We start from the raw sequence: 22262 nt of genomic DNA, 5'->3' as shown, positions 1-22262 counted from the left end.
ACATGACTGTATTTTGCTGAACACATTTAAAATTGGTTCTGGAAACAAAGAATGTGCATAAATACAACATTTCATTTCATTTAACAAACTTTTTATTAAATGTTTTACAATTTTCTTAAAAATGCAAACATTGTAAATAAAGGTAAAGTGAGAGCGGCCACAATGACTTCATTAAACTCGATCACTCAATTCATAAAAAAGTATTGATCACAATTTTCCTTCTTGATTACTTGGCGATATGGAGGAAGGAAGACAGTGCATAGCGAATGAGGTTTAAATAAAGAGTGAAAGCATTATTTGTGTGGAAGCACTTCACATTAAAACTGAATGAAATGTCAGTATTGCAAAGCAGAATTTAAACATCACCACAGCACCACTGCAATGCAAATACATCTTAAAAGAAGACATCCACTTTTGACGGACTCACGCAATAATGTGAGGTTATCCATAGATATATTCCATTTAGCCCCTGAGAGTAGCATATCTAGCCTGTCTTTGTCATCAGACTTAAATTGTTTTGGTTAATTTAGTTACAATTCCTGTATGTCAAAATAATTGCTGCTAAAATGAAGGTTAGCCTTGTCGCTTGCAATATTTGAAAAAGTTTTGTTTGCGATATTGAGTTTTTGCTATATCTAGTAGTTGAAATTTTACTATATAACCAAATAGAAATTATCTACCAACAGTGTCTGTCAAAAAAGTTGGTGGTGTAGCCTTGAATTGTGTCAACAGACACAAAGCAGCACCGACAAATTACTTGCTTTTGCTCAATATCATCTCCGCACTGAGGAAGACAAATGTCTTTTCAGTTCTTTTAGTAGATGTAAATGTTGAAAAAGAACCATCATAAGAATTTCAAAGTTTACAGAGTTTCATTTCTTATGATTGAATAATTTTTTTTTAGCACAATTCATTGATGGTTTGAACCCAGCAGACTATCGCGGTCTTTGTGAGGTGATAACTGCACGTTGACATTAACATTGCACATCACTCCTATCAGGATGGCACAGTGGGTAGCGCTGGCGCTGCACATCGCCACTTTGTGTGTGGAGTTTGTGTGTTCACCCTGTGTACCACGAACCTCCTACTTAAAGTTCCACAGAACAGCTGAATGGAATGGATTCATAATGTAAATGCGAGCTAAAGTCAATTCCACTAGCATTTCATGTCATTACGTAACACGGCAATACTCACAAACGTGCTAGCAGAAATGACCACAATAAAATAATAATAATGATATTAATAATAATTGCACATAGTAAATCATAACATATGGCATGTGAACAGCAAATAAGCGTCTCTCTGGTTTCTCATCACTGTTGCTGACCAAACCCAGCAATGCCTTTACCGAGCCGACCCTTCTGAAGCGGAAAACCGAAGTGAGACGGTACCGCGCTGTAACTTGTCTCTCTTTGCGACGTGGCTCGGGGTACGGGCAGGTCTATTATCTAACACATTATGCATGATACCTACAGTATGATGATTGGAAGTCTCCACACTACAACAATGACGTATTGTTTTTGAGAAACACAAGTGCTGTGAGCATTTTATGGCTTAAATGTGCATGATGGGTTTTAAGAAGAATTGCTACTTTGATCCCCACTCTTGGTATGTCAAGCACAATCACCATTAGGCCCTTGAGTAAGAGCTTTAAACATGACTACTCCAGGAGTACTGAATACTGACTGACCCTGTGATCGGATCCCAAACTTCATTCTCACCCGTGTCTCTCTGGAGATGAAGGTGGACAATGTAAAAGAGATAATTTGCAACATGGGGATTAACAAAATACAACAATAATTATTACTAGCCAGATATCTATCTCTAGTTTACTACGTAAAGCAAATTTTGGCTGGAAGCTTGGCCAGTCATTGCCTCTTGACAAACTGAATTCACTCACATTACATGCTTGCCTTCATGCTTCCTTTCTAATTGGTAGAAATTGAAAGTCCTGTCAACCACCTCAGTAATCGATGATTTGCAATACTTTCACTCAGCAGTGTGGTTCTTTCTACTGGATGTCTTGCACAGAAACACCTTATGATTTATGTATGTGAAACGAATAACTGCTGACTTGACAGACACCAGTTAACTTTGTGGGTCCCATACAATGGAGAAAAACATTAAATGCAGTTTTAGAAATTGGGGGTGTGGCCTACAGCTGCATATAGGCAGCAGACATATATTATGAACTCGAGAAGGTTTTTGGGTCATGAGTGTTCAAGTCCGAGTAAAGACGCAGTAAATGTGCATAAGTATGGCAAGTCCCTTCAGATGTGGATTTGAGACTCGAGTACCACAACCTCCGTATCAAAGTACCAATCATCCCTCCCTTAGAAAGACCTGAGTATTAACTGTCTCCTTGAACCTTCACATGATATTTTTTGTTAAGTACTGGAGAATTAAGTATGGATTATGGGGAACTGCAAAGCCCCCAGAGTCGCAGGATCTTTGTTTTAATGCTTCTTTCACAGCTTTGTCTCAGTTTTGACTACAGAGGAAATTTTCAGATACAGACAAAAAATAGCACATTTATGTGTTTTACAAACATCACTGTAGCAGGAGAGTCTGACGCGAAAAATTGCAGATATATTCCTATTTAATGATGCCATTCTGTATGCAACACATGCATGCCTAAGGGGTTAAACTCTTTAAAAAATAACCCTATTTCCAGTGTTTCCTTCTTGCTGCTACAGATTCAATTATGTGATGGTTTTTCATTAAAGTAAGTACGTATTCTAACTGACTCTTACACAGTTCTGCAGGACTTTCTATCCACACCTGCAATCTCTGCAATTTTCCACATCACTGTTTTTTCCTGTCAGACGCAGGACTTGGTTGAGAGAGCAAAGTCTCGCTTCTTTTCAGCAACTCTGTCACCCTGTCGGCTGCCTTTATCCCACTGCCGTGCAGCATTTCCTTGCTTTTCATAGATCTCTTGTTTCGCCACACGTATCTTTCCTTATTACTTATTTTCTTTAATTCATGGGGAGGATGCTTCTGAACAACATGACATACATGTATGGGCATCTCCCAGCCAAATATCTACAGCAACATCTTATGCGAGATCACAGCGAGCCTGGATCCCAAGGATCTGGGGCAAACCCTGCATGGGATGCCAGTCCATGACTGGACACACACACACACATGTACTCATACAAACACAGTCGTAATGAATGGGCAATTAAGAAACACCAAATGCTCCAAATGCATGTCTCAGGACTTTGGCGGACAACTACGGTACCTGGAAGAACCTCACACAACATGAGGAGATCATGCATATAACAGAGTCAGGGATGAGGTCCAATTTTACACCCCAAGCTTGGACATCTGAGACAACAGTGCTACCCACCAAGCCACTGTACCACCAACACGATCACATGCTATAGGCAAGATAAGTTTAGAGACACCAATTTACTTGATTGCACACTTCAGGACTGTGGGAGGAAGCCAGAGTCTCCAGGGCCAACCCACATATACGAAGGAGGACCATGCACACTGTAAACACACAAATCCTGGCCAGAGGTTGCAGCTAAGCCACAAGCTAAGCCACAATACCCCCCATTTTTAAACTGACAAGCTTAACAACATAAATACTTGGCCACTATTGACCTCAAAGTTGCATCTTTACCCCACTGAAGAATCTTCTATCAACAAGAGAAAAAACAGGATTCTTCTCCTACAACATCTTTACTCCCTGAGCGCCTTATTTCTATGCACACTTGTCTACGCAAGACCATTTGAGAGGGTGCTTCACTGAATCGCAGACTCTCTCCTGCTCCAATCCCCTGCACGCACATCTTTCACTTCAGGAAGAAAAACATCCAGTTTCGGCTTGTGCTATACGTGATTCATCAAAGGGAGCCTGTAGTGGGCGAGCTTCAGGTTGAAATGTGTGGCTTCAGTTCCCTCTGAAGAGAAGCTCTGCCAGTGTAAAATTCAATACTGCCTCCCTTTTGTGATTCAGAATAAACGATGGATTATGGGAGCTGGGAATGACAGTGACCTCTCCCAAGAAACCAAACACACGCTGCAGAAAGGAAGGTGGTTTTGAAGTCCTCTAAACCCACCTGTTTCTGCCGAAGCTCTGTCCACTCTCTGCTCTGTGCAAAAGCCAAAATTAATGTTTTTTTGTGTGGGAGGTATGGTGCAACTCCACTTTGTTCCACTGTAGGTCAACAAACTCCCATCCCAAAACAGTTTCCCAATGGTCTTTCAGGCATCTTATAATTTAGAGGCCTTCCAAAATGCACTAGAAATAATGTCAAATGTGGTGATTGTTTTTTTGAAAAAACAAAAAAAAAACACTGGGATGAGAGAAACCAGGCCACGCAGCCACATATCAGGACTGGTGATCAGGTGATGATGCTGGTTCCTGAGAGAAGATGTTCATTTATGAAGAATGTGGCAAAAGAGAGAGACTAATCATACCTCCAGTCCAGACTTTCTGAGAGTGCGGTAAGAGGCTGTGCGTGGATCAGTGAGTTAGGCCTCTGTGCCTGTGATTGGACGGTTGGCCAGTTTTAAACCTGTGATCAGCAGAATCGTCACATCACCATTAGGCCCTTGAGCAAGGCCACTCCTGAAAAGTTCCCCAGCGTTGCTGGCTGAATGGCCTGACATCGTGCTCACACCCCAAGCTTTACCCTCACCTGCGTCTTAAAGGAGAGCAAGACACAATGACTGAAAATATAAACAAAATCCTGTTTACTTGTGCAAGTAAAGTAACAATTCATTTGTTTTTATTCCGGATGAATGCAATTGAAAATGAATTACCACTGCATGCAAATTTAGGTCCATTAAAAACCTAAAATACCATACCCAGGATTTATTTGTCAGACGAAATGGCATTTAAGATTGACGGCTGGACGTCCAGTGCTAAATGTGTTTGTTAAGCAATGTCAATTATATCCTGCAGCAAAGTGGATACGGTAGGCATCTGGCAAAGGCCCGGGGAAATATCATTAGCGACAATAATTAAGCCAAGAGTGAAGGACTGCACAGAGTACGCTCAGGGTAGTGCACGTAATTGAACTATTAGCGAGCGCAAGCATGACTTGACCAGCAGCCATGTCGAATTCAGATCAAAACCGTCTCTTCTCGTTGTTTAGAGCTAATAAATTTCGCAGACACAAATAAACTGCAGGCACCTGGTAAATAAGACATATGGACACAGACAGAAACCATAAAATTTCTGAGCCGGGACTAAATAAAAGAAATGTAAACAAGGGCAGCTGTCGAGTGGTTGGTATAATGAACAGAAAATACACTGATCAGAGATGTTAATTGAAATGTGAAAGCGAGATGTCTGAATAAAGTTTTAACTGAAAACACAAGTTTTCACAAGAGTTTTAACCACAACACATACATGCCTACAAATGCACACAATACATATATTATTTAATAATTCAGTACACCAAACAAAAGATTTACTATTTCAACACTAATAAAAATGTAAAGGTCTCCATGAAGGGTTGAGAAAATGCACTTTGCCAAAAGGAAGAGCAGCTGTTTTTCCTTCGGGGGGGGGGGGGGGCTCCAATGGATGCCTCTCTGCTTTAGCATCTTTTCCCACTGGCATGGAAGACAGAGATGGAGCCACACAAGAGGGGCAAGGGCTGGATCCAAGCATGGAGACTCTCACATCCTGAGAAAAACATTGAGATGACGGAGCACAGGGAGAGGAACTGAGAATGCAGATCAGAAAGCGGAAAAACGTGAGGCTGGCCGAATTCAAGGTCAGGGATGGGTACAGTAAACAGTAGGCCGGGAAGGCCAGAGACAGTGAGAAAAGACAAAAACCTAAATGCCAAGACTAAGGCAAGAATCGGGAACCATAAATCGACTGGATACAGCAGTACTGGAAAAAAGACCAGAGAAATGAACTGAAGTGACTGTCCACATAAATACAGAATGAACTGAGTTCATCTTGATTGAGCTATAACAATTAGCAAAAGTTCCAGAAGAAAAGAGTTAAAAGAGCACATTTTATAGTTTTGCAATAGCCTACTGCTTGATAAATAGTTTAAAGAAGGCTTAACCAGCACCAATAAAAATCCACGCTGGGAGCCAATCAAGACTGAACAACCAATTGTACACCCCACCCACAGCTCTACGACCTGTGGATTTCCAGGCTCTGTCCTGTCACTGTGGTGGGGGTTTCACGACCTGCTAGATGCCTTAACATCCATCATCCATCCTCCATAACCACTTGTCCTGTATAAGGTTGTAATGAGTCCAGAATCCCAGAATCCCAGAGCATAATATAGGGGAACATATGAACAGGATGCTGTCGCATTGGAGACTCTCACACACAATGGACAAGAAAGAGATACGTTTTTTTGGACAGTAGAAGGACACCAGAGTATTCAGAGGAACCCTACACAACACAGAAGGATCATTAAAATCGCACACTTACAGGGTGGAGGTGGGATTTGAACTCACAACCCTAGAGAAACCCTGGGAAAATAGAAGCTTGATGCAGATTTTGTTTCTTTTTATGGGGTACTTGACCACTGGTTATTTCAGCCTGATCAGAGCACAATGAGCAGTCAGTCTGAAGTGATACTGCTGTAAAGTCCTTCATTAGTATCATTTGTAAATTAAGATCAATGCAATTACCATTTGCCTAGAAGACATCCTTAGCCAAAATAAAAGAGAAATAATAAAAATTTTGTTTGGGTCTTTCATGTTACATCATTCCTTTTGTTTTTGCAACAAAAGAAAAGCAATGTTTTTTATTTAGGAAGGTTGTTCAAGTTAATGGTAATTTTTCTATCTACAAAGCATCAAATATCTCCTGTGCTTGTGTTCAGTAATCACTGCAGCATGAAAATATTGTTGTCCCCAGAATCAAAGCTGTTCAAATAGCTATTGAGGATGACCTGAAATGGAATTAAATGTTATTGTCCTCAATGGACTGGAGTAGGAGGTTTTCTTGAGTTACTTGTCGGAAAGAGATCGCAGGAGCTTATCTAAACAAAGAAGGGTTATGCACTTGTCCATTTGCAGAGGGAGATGTCTAAAAAAAACCTTTGCTGTCTGAAATAAACACATTTTGTTAGGGGAATTAAAGACTGAAGTACATCAAAGTAACAGGCCTCTTTTTAATCGTAATGAAATTTGGGTCAGTCTGAAACAATAACAAGCCTGACTTGCTATAAATAAGTTTCCGAGTTACCAAAAAGGACAAAAAAACTGCACTTTTAAACTTCTGATGCTAGTTTGAGGCTGTTCCCATGACTGGGTTGTAGCTGGCATTTCACACAGTTAAGCTGTAAAAGTCCAATCTGGTGCCACGCACACTTTCCATCATCCAGTGCTGGACTGCAGCGTAAATCGCAAAGCAGGGAAAAAGCCTCTCTCCTCTTTCATTCACAATCAACATCAAACTCAAAGTGAAAAAAAGCTTTCAAGGAAAAGCCAACTTAGATCATTTTTGCGGGGTTTTTGCCCCCCCCCCCCCCCCCCCCGGAAGGACAGTGTTTGAGTGGAGCCAAACTACATCTACCGTGCTGTGAAATCCAAAGTCTTTACACTGATTGGTAGCTACAGTACCTCTGTAGTGTACAGGGCATGCAAAACAGGACATGCAGCTTGCCATGTGTTGTTAAAGTACTCAGTTAGAGCTGTGAATGTTTCATCAATGATAGACATGAAAGCCTGATGTTACACTGCACCAAAAAATGCCAAGCCATACAAACCAAGACGTTTACTGGGAATTCTATAATGGCCTTCACCACATAAAACTCTCTCTTGTGAACAGTTGTGTGCAAATGGTGCCCAATTAGGTTTTAATATTTTTACTTGTTTATTTGATTGTGCCTTAGGGTCTCATTTTTCATTGTAATTATTAATTTACTGAGTAAATGATAGAAATATATGTATTAATATGTCATTAACACACAGCAATTGCTACCTAATTATGAATTCCTTTCAAAGTGGCCTGTCTCACTGGTTAAGTGCCATGCAACTTAAGCTTGCAAAGACTGAGACATTGTTGGAATGACATTGTTTGGTGATCCTTTTGTTTAGAAAGTAGTCTTACATTTTCATTTTGTGTGTGTGTGCTTTTAATCAATGTTTTGCTATATAAATAAATGCACATACTCTTACAAAAGCCTTTTGACCATCACAGGATGTCTCTCTGAAGATTACACAATATTACTTCAAGGTTGTTTACCAGACCATACTTAAAGGCAAAAACCCAATAACCCAGGATCTGTACTTTGGTGAACACTTTGTACTGCTGCAGAATACAGTTTGAAGGGCATGTGTTTTATACTTAAGGCAGAATCATACATCACATATCAGTAATTCATATTACTCACTAGCAATCTATACTCCACAGCAATGTTTCCCAATCTGGTCCTTGGGGACCCACAGTCAGTCCCTGTCTTTGCTCCCTCCCACCTCCCGGTCATGTGGACTGGATTCCCGAGGACCGGATTGGAAAACACTACTCCACAGGAAACACTGACCCACCTTGAAATTTACCATCAGCCTAAGGGATGGTATGCGGTCAGATACACCACATTAACGCATCGTTTTCCCCTCCCACACTGACCCAGATTAACAATGCCATTGAGGAGTTTCAAACACAGAACCCACCACCCCATTATGAAGCACTAACGTTATGATTCTGTTCAACGGCCCTTTCACATGTGCCCGGTTGAAGGGTGATGTGAACTGTGATGTTTAATTGTTATTTGTTTTCAGTGCACTGTTGCATGTATGTTATTTATTTCGTTGTGTACCGTTACTTGTTTTTTTAACTGGGTGTAACTGAAAAAACATTCCGATGTATTTCTTGCACGTGCCCAATAAAACATCTTGAATCTTTAACAAAAAAAAATGACCAGCACAAAATATATTTTTTGTTTGTTTGTGATAATGTCTTGCATTAGTATTTGTCAGAACAGAGCAGCAAGCAGAAATTAAGTCATTGTCGGTTTGTTTAGGGATAGTAATTAACACTGTAATAATAAAAAAAAAAGTTGTGACAATTGTTAGTATTGAATTACCGTCTTGAAAACGAGCCAGAAAAGCAACTGCAACTTAACCCCACCACCAGAAAAAAACAAATCAAAAATATTCCATGACAATTGAAATTGTTGTATATACTGTAATAAGCTATAATGGCTGTGCTAAACCATGTCATTCACTCATATATATGATATATCTACCTGATCTGATATATCAATTCCAGCGGCTTATCCAGTACATAGATGTAGGTGGTATACACAGGAACATCTATCCAACAGGAGTGTGTCGATGCACGCTCCATAAACACAACGCTGGAGAAGGGTTAGGGGTAGGCCATTAGGTGATATTTATCTTGAATAGACACATGGGCTATAGGGGACATAGAGGTAACTGGAAGTAACAGCTTGCTTAAGGGAATAGGATAATCCTAACCTTAATCTGACAACCCTCTACTGGATAAGTACTGCAATAATCAGTACTATGTATTACTGATACCTGCCAGAGGATGAACCCGACCTACTGTGAGTCATGTGAGCAGTTATATCACTCCCTGGTGCCTTGACTGCAGCCATAATTAAGCAGGACATTTTGACAGTACCATAAAAGCAAAGATATGAATATGGTAGAAGGACTGTCCATGGCAAGGGAGATGACAGATGTTGTGCACCGCTGTGGCTGGGGGTGTCACTAAGCTGAGGCTGAGCCATGTATGCTGAAGCCCATCTTAACCACAGAAACAGCAGAGTATGTGGAGCCATCCAAGACAATAAAAAAACTCAACTAAAAATAGGGTCTACAGTTCTGATTGGCAGCTCCAAGGGTCAGATATCAGATTGGAAGCACCAGCTGTACCATAAAACAGTCCAGTGTGAGCCAATTCAAAGGTCCCAGAACTAGAACAGAAAGGCTGGACATGCCAGAAGATTCCCTTTGAGCCCTGTTCACCCCCCTCGCAGACACCTGACAAACTTGTGACTGTGTTTAATGTGAAAGCTAAAAGAAGCATTTAATTTGATACAATCATGTTAGCGTCACCATCAAAGTAATGCTTGTGAAAGCCGATGTGGAGTAACAACCATAAAAATCTGATGAGTGAAATGCAAATAAACGTCCTGCATCTGAAAGGTTGGCTATGAGCAAAGGAACCTTATTATAACATTGGGATTTGCCTCTTCAGGCTCTACAATCTGTACTGACTGCAACACCATCATGTCGGCCGCCCGCATCCACTTACGGTGGAGATACAGCCCACAGCTGTCAATGATCTTAAAAAGCTAGAAATCACATCAGATAAGAAAGACCGGAAAAGAAGGACTGTTGAGAGAAAGGAGAACGGGTAACAATTACAGCATGGCTGTAGAGGGAAGCAGCCAAAGCCTTTGGACCTTTAAGTGTTATAGCAGCCTGATAGAAACCTGCGTGATCGTGTTAAACAGCACTTTCATAATGCCACTTGGGCTTTTCTGGCAGCTGAAAGGGCTTCTGGAATCTCGCTGACTCCATACTCATGTCAGCTGGGGGAAGAAGTTGCTTCCTTGTCAGTGAGAATGAATTAAAAAAGAAAAAAAAAAACAAAATCAAGAGCAAGGCCACTGAGAAATAACTTCTAAATGAAAGCTGAACCCAGAAGAGACAAACGACTCCCACAAGGATGATTTCAGGTAGCCGTGTGACGTCCTGCATCCATCCTGCCAGGATGGCGATTAGCACCACGGACAGCAGCTCCTCATCCACCCCCAGCCTACACACCTGCCTTAGCTCATATTTATATGAATATTCATCCTTGGTACCTTTACTGTGCCAATCTGTATGTATTAACATTTCTACACTGGCTAATCTGTACCCTTTACCTTTTCTATGCTAGCTTACCACTGGTACAGATGACCAGATGGCTGTCCATGCTAGTGAGACATTGACATTGGATCATATCAACTCTTATGTGTGCTATTGGTTTACATTGTTGCTTTTAGGACATTTGCGAATTAAATTTGTGATGCTGGTTTAGCATTATTTCACACAGGCATTACAAAGCCTTAAAATACAGTGTTTTAACCCCAGTCCTTGAGAAACCTCTGCCAACTGTAAAATCTCACTACTTAATTAATTCAGTGTTAATGTGAATAGTAAGTTACTCAAATTATTTCCATCTATCTTCCAAAAGCTTATCCTGGACTGGGTTAGAGTTCAATTAATTCTCTCCCTCTTAATTAGTGGCTAATCAATTATGATTTTGATATGGGATTGGAAGATCTGTCGTATTTGTATTGAATATAGTCTCTGATACACTTTGGAGGGAAATCCTGAATCATCACAATGACATACTTCATGTAGAGAGCCAGTGATCAGATTAGCCTTTTGTTCTTCATTAACGTGCAGCTCAGTGGACACATTCAGCAAAACTTCCTGCTTGATTCATGGGCAGCAACGGGCTGTTCAACTTGAAACAGGCATGCCGACGTTCAGCGGAACCGAGATGCAGTCGGGCAGGTCAAGGGCAGCTGGCAGAAACTTCAAAGGGAAGCTTCTGCTACGAGAAGGTGCTGCACCATACAGCCAAAGCGGGGACAAGCTGGGAAACTGTGAGAGCAGCTTTCTGCTTTTCATGCAGGCGCTAAATTAGACAACACAATATCACAATATTCTGCTTTTAAAGAATATTATACACACACACACACACACACACACACACACAAATTTGTCGTGATAACACTGTGGCCGTTTATAACCTGGGTTTCGGTTCACTTTTGCACTGAGCTGTGTGTGTGTGTGTGTGTGGGGGGGGGGGGGGGCTGCACAGTGTTGGTATGTGTGCATATGTGCGTGTCTGTTGCCGGGGGGGGGGGCACAGTGTGTGTGCCCTGTGTCAGACTGCCTTCCCAGCCTGGGTGTCCCCTGCCTTGTACCCTGCCTTCCCTGGGACGAGCTCCAGACTCACCGTGATCCTGTACTGGAGAAAAGAAATTACAGAAGATGGATGGGTACACATTTTTTTGGGGGTGAGGGAGGATAGAGTTACTTAGCAGTGATAAGAGAAGTGCCAGTGAGAGACCAGTCAGAGAGAGAGAGACCTCATTTCCTCAGACGTTTCCATTTCACATCCCGCCGTTCCGAAAAGGCTGCAACCAGACACGAACGGGGTCTCGAGCCCCCCCCCCCCCCCAACACCCCGTGGCTCCTTCTTGCGAATCCGCTCCCACCGCTGCTAGGAAGCTGGGCAAAGGGCAGCCCCGAGACATCCCGTCCGTATTAATCTCGCGCCCAGAATCGGGAATGGAGTGGGGCGGGAAGGATAGGGGATGGAGCGTCAGCGGGAGATTAGAAAGTGGGCAGGAGGCAGGATAGGGAGGGAACGGGAAAATGTGGATTTCAAGCTGCCCTCGCGGAAGGCAGCGGCGCTTGATTTTTTTCCGCCTTTTTTATCGAGGATCACATTAAATCGGCAGTGGACTCTTCATTAATTCAGAGCCATAGCCTGAGAGAAGAAACGCAGCGCGGGAACATTAAAGCCAGACAGCAAGTACATGCAAATCGGGCAGAACGCAGAACCTGACCGGCTACCACAGCTCCTGTCCATCAAATACAGTGACATGTATCCAGGATAAAATAACCCTTTCTTTGTTTCTCCGGAAAGCTCTTGATTTTCAAAACCACCTTAATGGTGAAATTAATAACAGAGAGCCTGAGATACAAAAACTGCAATATACAGTAAAAATAAGGCAAATAAAACTTAAAATGAGACCAGAAGAGAAGTGCATTCTCCTTTGTTGAAAGCTTTCACTTTAATCTCCTTCTCATGCAACTCAATTAAGACTAAAAATGACAAGTATTTTCCAACCTAGAAATCCAAATAAAAACATGATTAAAGATATTACTTGTACTGACATTAAACTGGATTTAAAAGTAATGTCAGTATTGTCTTGCTGTTATACCCCTTGTACCATGAATAGCACAAGGTGGGGGTGACCAGAAGCAGGTCATGCATTACCCTTGATTTCCTTCTTCAGAGGGGGGAGAATAGAAGGAGATCATGTGGCAGTTGGTTAGGGTGCCACCCCAGGCCGTCACTCTGCAGCATAAGGCCCCTCCCACAGCCCAAAACCACGACTTGTGGCATCCTGTCCAGGCACCGGCTACCTTGAGCCCTGTGTGTCTTCACAGAGGCGTCACTGCAGACTAACAGCAGTAAGTTATAGAGAAGTTGGATGGATGGATGGATGGATGGATGGATGGATGAGACGTATGTATTAACTTTCACTGTTTTATTGGTACTAGGCCTGGCAGTTGTCTAAAAATTAAAATATTGGGATAAGCATTAATACATCCAGTCAGTGTATGAAATTAATTAAGCAGCTTAATTTTCCATCCATCCATTCATCTGTCTCACCATCCGTCCATCCATCCATCCATTCATCCATCCATCCAGTAATCCTGGTCAGGGTCATAGGACGAATGTTTTTTTTTTAACGTAATACTGTAGTCTCTTGCATATTTATGACTAAACTATACTTTTAAGTAAATTTGAGTATATAAAAGAGGCTTTTGAAAATCTTTAAATCTCCAATATAACACCTTAATGAAATGCATTTAAAAAGAAGCACGTGTAAACCTAATTAGCCCAGTGCCTGATTAAAAACCGCAGTTTGTGAATTCAGTATTCACTCACAACGTGTAGAAATCAAATAGCACGACTGCTGCAGTTTGAGGTTGAAGTTCTCGCAGACGTAGAGCACTGGTACCGTTAAGCTGCCTTTAGGTGTCACCACATCACAGCTCTCATCCTCGCCCTATTATCCATCTATGCTTCCTGCTCACCAAAATACCACGTGTCTTACTCTCTGCAGTAGGGTGGCACATTCCGGTAAATGACACAGAGCATGGTCCAGAATTACTATGTAAACGCTGTCTTTGCAATTGCCCCTCAGATATACTTAATGCCCTTTTGGTAAAAGTAGCTTAATCTGAGGGTATTAAGGAGGTATCGAGAAAGAAACAATCTGGGTGAAATGCTGCATTTCGGCTTGACGGAACCTTTCCGTTTTCATGCAATAAAAGCTTGCAGAATCCCAGCGTGCACAACATTAAAGGGATGCCAATGCTGGGGAAATTGCCAAAGGGGTGAATTTTAAATAATTTTCCCGAAACAACGATTAATTGCTTTGCTTGCACGTGACACATCTTCATCCCCCACACAAACGTTCATTGAGTCAAATAAATTAATCCTCAAGCATGCCATTCTAATCAGAATCTGGATAATAACTCAGGAGAGCTGCTGTCTGATGTAGCGGAGATGTTTGACAAATTTTAATGCATGAATAATGTTTTCATAAAAATTTTACCTCGGGGCATCCATAATTCACGCACCCTAGTCTCCTGTGTGATGATTAAACACATGCACAAGATGCTGCAGGATGGTCAGGGTAAAACTGGACAGCTTGTCTTGCTGATGTCCATAGTTTTACCCGAACTGCTCTGAAGAATCTGATAACCGTGATTCGGAAATCGGCAAGAAAGAGAAAACGTCAAGTGCGAAGAGCAGGAAAAGGCCTGCGATGGCAAGTCTCACGCCACGTGCGAGAACTGGATAGAGTCCCATGTAATGATGTGTCTCACGCTCAACACAAGTGATGTGTCTCACTGTCAACCGATGGACGGGCCAAGGGGGAAAACAGCCACCCAGTTCAGACAGTGCTATAAAAATAGCAGCAATAATTGCTGTTCTAATTAGTATGTCAGTAATGGAGCAGTGCGCAGAATGGGCACAGCATTCAAGGGATCTCCCTGCTGCAATGCTGCGTTCTGGCTGTTGTAAATGCATGAGGTTGGTTGGAGGGGGGATATACTTCCTCCCCACGCGTTACAATAAATAAACACTTTCGCTGAGCTAGCAGTGTATGGCTGCGGATAGAGGATAGTCTTCCTAAATCAATCCCAGCCCCGGAGAAGTTAATATTCCAGTGGCAGCGTGGCAGGGTGGCAGAGCCAAAGCGAGAGTCAAAGCCTGCAGTGGGCCTCTTAGCGAGGAGTCTGCCAGTGGCTGTGGGGCTCGCTCACTGCACATAACCTTTCGTCAAAACATGAAAGGTATCGGCGCGATAACAATCCCGCTATCACCATCAGCAGCTGTCGCCCATGCAGGACAGTAACAGGATGCAACAACGGAATGGCAGAAGCTGCGATAAAAGACCGTTTCTGATACAGTAGGTCTTCAGGTAGGCAAGATTCACCGAAGATGACTTGACTTGTCAAAGTACATATAAGTATATATCACTTGTCAATTCCAGACAAAAAAAAGAGACCGAACTTCATAGTTTCCTTAATCTAAGATCCAAAAAAAAAAATCATTCTTTCACTCTAAAAGATGAATCAGGTATTTTCAAATACATCACAGATTTGACAGCACTAGTCAATGACAGGATCATTTCATGTCACAGAGATTTTTTTTCCATATTCTCTGTTTTAAAGACTCAATATTTAAGATGTGCATGTTTTGATCAGAAGGTGCATCAATGTTTAACTGCAGACATACATTAATTACATAACAATAAAAGAGAGGGTAAAACAGACATCCAGCTTACAAGATTACATTTCCTTAGAGGTCAGAGCTGAAAACACTAATTTAATCCCCAAGGCACAAGGTATGAGTTATTAAGTATGGCTGTAAAGTATTAAATGGAGACAACAAAACCATCCCTTCCCTTCACTTTCAGTAAAAATACATGTTTATGCAAGAGAAGCGGTTTACTTAGTGCATCAATAAAAATAAGAATTACCTTGTCAACAAGGTCAGCTAAAGTAACCATTATATTTAGGCCCACTAATTGAATTTGTTGTTCATTTTAGAAGCTGATGATCAGAGATTGAATGAAAAGAGGACAGTGATAGAATAAAATCTTACGTATTAGTAGAGCCACTTTCGGGGATAGCACACATTATCTAGAATCCCTTCTAAGCATTTAAGTCGAAGGACTTTAATAAAATAAAATAAGACGCTGTGACAAATCGCAATCCCTTTGTAAATATATAGGTGTTTTAGGGCAAAGACGTGTGAGATTACGCAAACGAACAAATGCGACTGTGGTGCTTTTAGAAAAGGATATATTTTAACAGCTCTCCAATTCCTCCTCAAGATAGTAAGACCACCCCCCCCCCATACCACCTCCTTGCTCTGTAAGTTACTACTGATTGTGAGCCTGATGGTACGCTGGTCCCGCATCCACACCATTAATGTACATTAAGCTGCTGAGTTGATGCTTTTGCCTGGCATTTTACACCCATTTATACATCTGTATACAAGAAAGATTCTGGTTAAGGACCAAATCTAACAGCATGCAAGCAGAACCGTAAACAGTGAAGTTACGAATCCATAAGTGTTACATCACCTGCCTCCTCATTGGAATAAAATAAGATTGTGTGATACAGCACATGGCTGTAAATATGTCAATAATGTGAATTGTTAGTGTATGTGGCAACAAGGTCAGCAGACCCAGGTAATTAGCCACATTGTGGCTAATGTGGCTTTCTACAAAGGCGGCGCTGGCCTTCCCGGAACGCTATACGGTTGGTAATGCGCCAAGGTACATCTCACCACATTTGTGGTATAGCTAATATTCTTAATATGTATCTCTTTACATTCTAGTACCCAAAATAGACCATCATTTAGAAAAACGTAATAGTACTATAAGCAAAATGTAGTTTTGTAACAGACCCCTGAATTACTTTCTTACTGAATTACCAGCTTTATTTTTATGATGCTCATTGATGCCACTGTATGTAAATCGTCTAACAACTCCTCCAGGCTCAGCCTATCTCTCCAGGCCAGTACCTGTTTCTGTGATGGCAAGTGAAAAACCAACAAGTTTCATATCAATCCTTTTTTTTTCTCATTTTTAGTCACATGACTAATCATCACATGACTGATCATCAGTGTCTCTCATTCTGTGTAGGTCCACGTTATTCTAGAGGGCAGATAGACACCACACGTGCGCCAAGGGACTTGCCTGTGGTTCCATTCCACCTACAGGAGGAAGCTTTCAGACGTACCTTTCTATTGTGACGTGGGAGGGAGAGTGCACAGTAAAGGGCTTCCTGGTCCCAGCGCTCCCAGCCTGGAGCGTAAACAGGATCCTGCAGTTCAAAACAAAACAAGCTTATTGACTCTTCCACTGAAAAGACTGGGGCTCTAAACCGGAATATCATCGGAACTGCATTGTTCCCTAAGACGTAACAAATTCAAATTTACGGTGCTCAGCTGACTCTGCGAGTGCAATATTTCACACTTCACAATTCATTTTCATGACTGTCAAAAAAACACCTTTCATAATAAAAGCATATCTTTGGTACGTTTATACAGTATTAAAGTATAACATACAACCACCACCACAGCATAAAATCCTTTAGGAATAGAGACTTTGTTCCTTGCGATGTATGTGCAGTATACAGGCAGGGACCAGTTAGTTTAAGTGATGAGAGAAAACCCAGTGGATGAGGTCATCACACCCCATCAGTCAGTGCCTGGTAAACCCAAACACAACTGGTCTAAACCAGTGGCTGAATAACATCCAATAATACCACCCAAAATGGGTTTCAAGGCTTCTTTCCTCAATACAGTAGTTACTCTAATAAAAGTAACAGAAAGCTTAAATACAGTTCCACTGCAAACATTCTTTCTCCAGAACATGTTCATTCCTGTGTGTAGCGCTGGAACAGGTAACTCAGCAGAATCCAAACATGCCCATAGAGCAGGTCAGGATAACCCCCCCTAGAACTCCACTGCAGTTCTGAGGTCCGAGCCTATCTGACAGGCAGCCCGTGTTATCAGTGTACCCACCCCCCTTAAAGGTGCAAAGTGCTCACAGGAACTTGAAAAATACTGCCTCCCAGAGGAGGCTGTGCAGGGGTAACATGAGAGAGATCTGGTGTCAGTCTCAGCCAGGGAATACAGACGATCAAAGGATCAAAGGCCAGTCTTCTTCACAAAGGCCTGAATAATTCATCACACTCACACCCCTGCGCTCCCAAGAAAAGACTGGATGGCCACATAAAATGGTCTGGCGTTTCATCCAATCAGAATGCCTATAAGATCCTCTCTAGATTTAGCATTCAGCATAACAACACACATGCAGATTATAACTTTTATACTTATATCGATTTATCACACGCTTATTTGCAAAATTCATCTCAGTTGTAAATACCAATGCAGTGCAAACTGTAAAATAAAGATGTAAGCAGGGTATTATGTGCCAATTTTTACAGAGGCTGTTGTGTGATTACTGCAGAGTTGGATTAGCACGTTATACACATTGACTTAAACTGGTAAATTTTTGCAGCAGTTTCCAATGGAAGATTTAAGGAAGTCGTCCTTGCGGCAAGTGTTACGACTACAGAAGTGAGTACTACTAAGCGTGAGGGAGTGAGCGTCAGCACCTGGAGCTGTTTAGAGGTGCCGAGAAGCGCTGTGAAAGGTATGCAGTCAGACGTCAATGCAAGCCACTAGCTTCCACAAGGCTGATAGGACGCAACACTATGTGCTACAGGTAACACCTTCCCAGACGAAGTCACAATAAAAACAATGATTGCGCGAATGACACTGGCTTCATTTGAATCGTTTGAACACCGAGTCCTTTTTTTGGTGTTAGGCAAACAGCTGCGCAAAGCCAGTGAGGACACCAAGTATAATGTCAATTGATTACATAGTGTGGCTATGTGTTCGCGTGCAACACAGCTGACATTTTGCCTGGCATTTGAACACGCTGTTGGCAGGGGCGATAGGCATGTTTCGAATAACATCAAAGCACCTTGACTGAGTGCCAAAATATAAGGTTAGACAGGGAGCCCCCCCCCCCCCCCCCCACTGCCTCATGTCGCCCCCCACCCTCCTGCTGTTGATTTTCAATCAGACTGACAGGAGAGTGTGCAGACACTGTGCTCATGTCGTCAGACCCTTTCCGGAAAGCTCTGTGAGACGTGTGACGGGTGTGCATGTGGGGGGGGGGGCACCCAATTCCTTCCGCGCGAGGTCGCCCCCGTGTCTCCGCTGCTCAACATCAGCTAAACAGTCGCAAAGCCAGGCTGCCAACGGACAGACTGTGGTTCCAGGGACCTGCCGAGCTGAGACGTCTGATCGCTGACACACTGTGACATGAAGTGTACCCAAGGGCCGTCAAAGATGACAGCAACCTGCAGAAAGAATTACTCATATTCCTACTCAGTTTAGTAGTATTTGTGCGTAATATTATTCCCAATACAGTGATCCCAGTGTGTTTAGTCGAAATTTAACAAAAAATTTATGGGCTGGTTGGAAACCAATTAACTGTGGTTCACACACATGCATGGATGTGCAATGTAAGTACAGGACAGAAAACCTCTAGGGGGTGGGGCTTTGGGTGGCCCCCAGGGGCCTTACTCTTACCAGTCAGAAATCAAGGGAGAAACATAAATTAGCAAAAATTAAAGGTGGTCAAATTATGCAAATGATTCATGGCAGAGAGGGCCTCCTGGCTCTAGTCTCGGGTATTGTGGGTTAGCACAATTAGGAACGAAATGGTAAGCGTGTGGATAAATAAAACTGAATGGCCACAGCTGCAAAAACTAGCGTGCATTCATTTTCCGCAAATGTTTACCCTGTTGGACTTGGGGGGACACAAAGCCAGACCCTGAAAGCGGCTTTAGTCCTGGATGCGATGCCAGCCAGTTGCATGGCACTCACGCGTCACACGCGAAGCGCACCGCTGGGACGCCACGTTACCATCGCACGCTGAGTGCTGAGCCGCCGGAGCTAAAAAGGTTTTGCCTCAACCATTTAAGATCAGAATGCAATCTTTCTCTAATTAACATTTCAATGTAGGAAAAATTCACTGCAAAACATAGCCTAGTTTTATATTATTATCAGACCCCTTGTGGAACACACTGATTCTTTAGGGATCCGTACATACTTTTCATACTTGTATTTAAAATGATAACTACTGTATATGAATTGACTTTCTACTGTAGCAGGCATGGAGTACAGCAGTTGCTCATAAGATCACTGTATGCCTTGCTTCCCAGAAATACTTATGAATTCAAATCTAAATCCCATGTTCGTTTTACTCCAGTCTCCCGTCGTCATATAATTAAAGCGTTATTATATCGTTTTAATGTTTAAAAACCGGCAGCTCCAAACTGCATTCACGGCGATTCGGAGATCATGGTTTGAGTGTCGCGGTTTTCTAGGATTAGGACTTCAGTGCCGGGCGGCTCTTTGTTCTCCCACTGCTCTTGCGTGCTGAGGCGTTTTATCCAATTTCACTTGAAGTCCGAGACATATCCTGCCGCGAGTCACACTACCTCAGGTGCCTAAATAGTGGACAACAGGCTACTACAAAGCAGAACAAGTTCTAAATAAGGACGTTTTTAAAAAAACAGCATGGGCCTAAACATACTGTACAACCAATTCGACTTTGTTGACACCTCTCACCTAAAAATCAGAAACCCGTATTATTACCTCAGCATCACAACCTCCGCCAGAAAGCTCTCAAATTCACCTGACTCACGTGCAGCCGATTCGCGCGCCCCCGGCTTCCGTTATCAGTTACTCAGATTGCGTTATTCATTGGGATTCGCAGTGCTACACTGCGTATTAGCGTGACTTGCCAAGTGTTTGAATGACTGCGTGAAACGGATAACCTTCTTCAGAGGAGAGCGACTCGTCACAAAGGCAGCGGAGCAGAAAACAAATAAATGTGCTGGCAAGGCACAGGCAGAGTGCCTGAACGAGTGTAAATCCTGTGAAAAGTGTCAAAACTAAAAAGCAGTGCCCGTCATTTTATCCTGAACTCCAGTGCCATTAAACCACATTTACATTTCAAAAATTCAGTTATAAATATTATTTATTTTGCCTTTTGTCTTCCTGACCTTTACAGATAATTTATGCAGCAGTTGGGGGTAGCCTACCTGGAATAAAGCATAACATCATTAGCTAATGAACACATGCTGCGATCAAAGCAGACATGCATGGACAGCCTTTGACCCTGTACAGAGACAAACCAGAAACTTACAGAAAAAGACTGAGATACAAATAAAGCATTGTTTTCTTTTTAAGTTCAACATGAAGCAACATTTACTTCTCTAAAATGGTAATACTGATATAAACATCTCTTAAGAGGACACTTTCCTTGCATGTATATGTGTGTCTTGCCATGATCCATTACACTGATGTCATGTATGTCATTATTCCTACTGAACAATTCCTCCAGCAACTGGACCACCTGATAAGGACTACTGCCCCCCCTCCCGCCCCCATCGTCTATGAACAGTACTATTTCACATATTATCTGCAACTGCATTTATCACTGGTACTTTATAGATGCCATTTTCCTCTGAATCACCTTCTTCAAAGGGGTCAGGGAATTGATTTCAGTTCAGCTTTTCGATTCCCTCTGGAGAAGCAACACTAAGTGCTCCAGCTGATCCAGATACACAGCCATACTGAGCGGGTACAATGACATCTTTATTAAACCTGCATGTGCACACGCAGATCCAAGCTGTTGCACCAGCCAAAATGACAACATGAGAAAACCCACGAGGGAAAACCTAGAAGGGACAGATATTAGAAACATGTACGAGGCATGTGTTTTCAGGGTTAGGGGCCTTGCTCAAGGGCCCAACAGGGACACAGTCATCCTGCCAGCTATAGGATATGAAATGATGACCTTCCAATCACAGGTGCAGAGACCTAATCTAGACTGCCAACCCATAACTTTAACCACTATGTCACCTGCTGTCTCAGCTTAGAAAAAAAAAACCCCTTTCAGGGCTCTAAACAGCATTCTTTTGCTTTCCTTCAGACCAGTGCACCGGAGTAGCAGCAGACACCGTCTAGAACAGATGTACCATTTGCATTTTCTTTTCTATGGCTTTATCACCTTGCTGAGCGAAAATAAAATACATTTCGAATTAACCTTAAGCGACGTCCAAAAAAGTATGCATGTTCATTATATGCGACAGAGCCCAAGATGAATGCAAGCATTGCATACACCGCCCGGTTGATGGGTCTGCACCACCTTCAGGTGAATCAGGGTCACGTAGAATCATCACATCCCAAACAAAAGAATGATAAAAATTAAATAAAATAAAAAAATACATTTAGATGCGGTGCGAGTACATGCAGCTGAAATGAGGTTTCTTTGTAGGGTTGCGTGGCTCAGTCTCTGTGACAGTGTGAGGAATTCGGAGATCCGCAGGGACCTCGAAACAGAGTCACTCTTCCTTCAGATCGAGAGGAGGATCGGAAGTGGATGGGC

The 22262-nt window shown here is 42.3% G+C and overlaps 1 protein-coding gene across 2 annotated transcripts in view; it reads right to left on the bottom strand.

The window, feature by feature from the left end:
* The window catches only part of raly (RALY heterogeneous nuclear ribonucleoprotein), a 62582-nt gene that overhangs the window by 34159 nt on the left and 6161 nt on the right, over positions 1–22262 (bottom strand). For both annotated transcript variants that reach the window (XM_072715459.1, XM_023795505.2), the window contains exon 2: positions 17026–17109. The gene's annotated coding sequence lies outside the window, so the exon portion shown is untranslated. The remainder of the gene's footprint in view (positions 1–17025; positions 17110–22262) is intronic.

This window comes from Paramormyrops kingsleyae, chromosome 8 (assembly GCF_048594095.1).
Source record: "Paramormyrops kingsleyae isolate MSU_618 chromosome 8, PKINGS_0.4, whole genome shotgun sequence".
NCBI lineage: Eukaryota > Metazoa > Chordata > Actinopteri > Osteoglossiformes > Mormyridae > Paramormyrops > Paramormyrops kingsleyae.
The sequence above is the reverse complement of the archived record's forward strand: the minus strand, read 5'-3'. Positions and strand labels throughout refer to the sequence as shown.